A 4229-nucleotide genomic window follows, 5' to 3' on the forward strand; every position below is an offset into this window, starting at 1 on the left:
CATGGTTTACATAGGAAAGAGGAAACTTTGAGAGTAACAACATAAGAGATAGGCTTGATTGTTTTGTGGCTATATAGAGTGGTAGGCGTTGTTCCCAAATTATAGGGTTAAGCACTTGAGTCATTCCTTTTCGAATCATTGTCCACTATTAATGGAAATGGAGTTTGATGATCAGAGAACCCGAATAAAGCGCTTTAGATTTGAACAATGGTGGTTGTTAAAGGAATCATGTGAAAAGGAAATATGTGGCTTATGGGATAATAGTGACACGAAGGTTCCAGAGTATCTTATAATGTTGGGGAAGGGTCTAATGCGATGGGCCAGAAAATTAAAAAGGCAACAATTTGTTAAGATAAAAGATTTAGAGGGAAAGGTAGATGAACTTAATAGAGAGGACCGAATGGATGCTACACTCGGTGATCTAATTGAAGCAAAACTTGAACCTAATATGGAGATTGTACATCTTTTTCTCATAGATTTGCTTCATAGAGGCATAGAATTAACCATATTAAGGAACTTAAACAGAAGGATGGTTCGATCGAAACGAATAAACAAGAGATGCCCAAAATTGTGAAGAAGTATTTTTCTAACTTATTCACATCGGAAATAATGGGAGTTATAGTGGGTGGGGGCTTGAAGGCGTTGAGAGATGCATAACAGCGACAATGAATCGAGAGTTAACTGCGAAGTACAAAATTGAGATCCTCTTAGCACTAAAAGAAATTGCCCCATTGAAGGCTACCAAGGATGGTACAGATGTCGGAGAACATCACATTGTTGATAAGATGTGGGAGAATATCACTTCAGCATTCTTAACGAAGGAAATTATATGAAAGGTATTAATTCTACCTTCATTATGCTAATCCCAAAAATTTCTAGGTCGAACAGTTTAAAAAATTTTAGACTTATTAACCTTTGCTCAGTTTTATATAAAATCATCTCAAAGACAGTGGCTAATTATTTAAAAAAAGTACTTAATGATTGCATTGACAAAGCACAGAGTGCTTTCATGCCAGGCAGAATGATTACTGATAATGTGCTACTTGCCTACGAGATTTTGCACATGTTAAAACAGAAAAGATTGGGGAAAAAGGGCACTTTTGCACTTAAGCTCGATATAAGCAAGACATATAACAGAGTTGAATGGAGTTTTTCAGAAAAGATGATGGTGAGAAAGGATTTAGATGTGAGGTGGATAAATTTTATAATGAAGTGCATTAATACCGTTTCTTACTCAATTTGATTCAATGGAGAGAGGGGGCAAAACTTTAAGCCGAATAGAGGGTTAAGACAAGGCAATCCTCTTATCCCTCACTTATTTCTAATTTATGGGGAGGGCTTGTCAACATTAATGAGAACGGCAAAAAATGAGAGAAAACTAAATGGTATGAAGGCAAGCAAAAGGTATTCTGGAAAAATATGAAAGCATGTCAGGGCAGAAAGTTAATTTAGATAAATCAACTTTATTTTTTTAGTTCTAACAGCTCGAGGCGGGGAAAAGACTTTATCTTGCAGGTGTTGACAGTAAGATGTTTGGAGGATCCAGAAAAAGACTTGGGTTTGCCAAATGTTGTAGGAAGACAAAGGAGGAAAAGCTTTCTGGGCCTAAAAGACAAAATGGCAGAACGTGTGAATAATTGGTGCGTTAAAACCGTATCGCAAGGTGGAAAAAAGGTCTTTATAAAAAGTGTATTGCAATCAACTCCAACCTATGCTATGTCGTGTTTCTTGTTACCAAATTCATTATGTAGAGAAATGGAACAGATAATTAGTAGATTTTGGTGGCAAAAACGGAAGGGTAAGAAGAGAATACATTGGTGCAGTTGGAATAAGTCATGCAGATTAAAGGAGGTTGGTAGGATGGGTTTCCGAAGTTTGCTAGAATTTAACGTGGCCCTTCTTGCAAAACAGGGTTGTTGATTAATGGAATTCCCATATTCATTATTAGCAAAGACCTTGAAGGCAAAATATTATCCAAACACCGACTTCATGCGGGCAGAGTTAGGAAATTACCCTTCGTATACTTGGAGAAGTATATGGGTAACGAAAAAGGTGCTGCAGGATGGGATGACTTGGGGAGTTGGTAATGGTAATTGCATTTCAATTTGGCAGGATGCTTGGGTCCCTGGATTGGAAAAGAAAAGAATACAGGAGTCAGTAAGGAACAATAGTGTGAATAAAGTGGCTGATTTAATTGACTCAAACTCAGGACAATGGAAGGAAGAAACTATTACCAGATTGTTCACTAACGTTGAGGGAGATGCAATACTGAACATCCCTCTGGCAAAGCATCCGCGAGAAGATAGTAGAGTTTGGAGTGGAGAACCAACGGGGGAGTACAGAGTCAGAAGCGGATACAAGAGGCTACTAAGGGGGAGTACAAACCCAGAAATAGACAATAGCAAAGATACAAAGCAAAGAGTATTACAACAATCTATGGCAGGCAGATTTGCCTAGCAAAATTAAAATTACGAACCGGAGAATCTATAATAACTATATTCCTACGTTTGATAATCTACATTACAGAAGAGTCCGTAATTCGGCTTTATGCCTCAGGTGTAGGGATGGCACAGACACTCTGGAACATGCTATTCGAGATTGTCCTGCAGTAAAAGAGATGGTCAGAGTTCGGGTTTAAGGCGTCTAACGAAGAACCAAATGAGAACCTCCAGACATGGATTGGGAAGCAACTCACCAAAACGACAGCCTCGCAAATACAACTCCTTTTTGGAAGCATATGGGCGGTCTGGATAGGACGAAACAAAGTTTCACACGAAGGAATCCAAAGGTCAGTGACAAAAACAGTGCGGTTTATTAATAAATACATAAGCGAATGGAAGACAGTAAATAATAGCGTACCTGGGTAGAGATGTGATGATGAACGCTAGAAACTGCCGGACCAACTTATGGCCAAAATAAATTCCGATGGGGCATGTGATAAACAGAGGAAAAAATCAGGTACGGGCATAATTTGTAGAAACGCGAAAGGAGAAATTTTAGGTGTCAAAATGACGGTCAACGATCGAATACCTACACCCTTTGTGGCGGATGCAATAGCCTGCTTGCAGGTAGTACAGCTAGGGGTAGAAATGGGGCTCTGAAGAGTAGCAATTGAAGAGGATGCGCTCAGTATTATCAGACGGGTCCAAACAGCAAATGAGGATCAATAATTTTATGCTTATATATACATGACATAAAAACATTAAGCAGAGTATTTGAAGAATGTCAGTTCAAGAAAGTGTTCAGATTTGGGAATGGGGTAGCACATGAACTTACAAAAGAAGCAGTTACGAGTTTAAGAAGTACCGACCTGGATTATCGACTACCAAGAAAGGAGGTAATGGTGTTGGAGGAGGATGCGAGACACCAGACAGCGATGGGAGGAGAAGAGAGAATTGGAAATCGTGTCTGACAAAAGGAAAATGAGAGCCATTAGGCAGCGAAAGGACGGAAAGAAAGATCTGGAAATGGTAATTGGAAAAGGGGTGGTATCATCATCAATGAGAAAACCTTGGGAGAGGAAGAGATTTTTCTCAGGTTGAATGTTGGGCATTGGTTGTACCGAAATGGGGCCTGGTGGGTTTTAGGAAAGTTTATTTAAGTTTTGGGTTAGGTTAAGAAAAGTTTCTGTTAGTTGCAGTAGGCCTAGTTTCTTTTTAATTGTAGGCTTTGTGTTTTTGTACAAACTGTTGGCCAAAGCCCATTCTTTAATGCAAAGTCCCATATTAAAAGGTATTTCTTTTTTAATTTCACATGTGCCATTAAAAAGTCATATTTAATAATTATTATTAAAAATAAAAGGAAAAATTTTACTGAAAGTTCTTAACTTTTGTTTAACATTGTATATGCATCATCTAACTTTCAGAAAACATATATTAAAGAATAAATAAAAATTATATAATCTAAAAGATTTTCATTCATAAAAAAATCATTTGTTAAGGGAAAACCAAGAAATTTGGAGTTAATTTTTTCATATCTAATCTCATAAAAAATTAATATTTGAACTCTACACATTCACTTTAATCCTAATCGTTTTTTTTTGTTGTTGTTTTTGCTTTGTTGTTTTAAGCTCTCTTCATTATTATTTTCTTTGCTTTTTTTCCTCATTTTCATGCAAATCAACAACAGCTTCGCTGTTCCTAAATCATTAAAATAAAAATAATTATGTTTTTTTTATAGTTAAAAGTAAAATCTTGACTTGTAATTTAAGAGAAAATGGTAGGTTTAGA

General features: G+C 36.9%; 1 long non-coding RNA gene across 3 annotated transcripts; it reads right to left on the reverse strand.

Annotated features, from left to right (window-relative positions):
* Nucleotides 1–1376: 1376 nt before the first annotated feature.
* On the reverse strand, nt 1377–3570 carry LOC105798396 (uncharacterized). Of its 3 annotated transcripts, XR_008197667.1 has the most exons (6): nt 3311–3569; nt 2860–3097; nt 2696–2746; nt 2235–2603; nt 2014–2125; nt 1377–1409 (listed from the first exon to the last, which is right to left on the reverse strand). It is a non-coding gene; the product is annotated as an uncharacterized LOC105798396 (long non-coding RNA). The 3 variants fall into 3 exon arrangements; XR_001135077.2 differs by lacking the exon at nt 1377–1409 and having other exon boundaries at nt 1914–2125; nt 2860–3177; nt 3311–3570; XR_008197666.1 differs by lacking the exon at nt 1377–1409 and having other exon boundaries at nt 1914–2125.
* Nucleotides 3571–4229: the final 659 nt, after the last annotated feature.

Source organism: Gossypium raimondii, chromosome 7, assembly GCF_025698545.1.
Source record: "Gossypium raimondii isolate GPD5lz chromosome 7, ASM2569854v1, whole genome shotgun sequence".
Classification (NCBI taxonomy): domain Eukaryota; kingdom Viridiplantae; phylum Streptophyta; class Magnoliopsida; order Malvales; family Malvaceae; genus Gossypium; species Gossypium raimondii.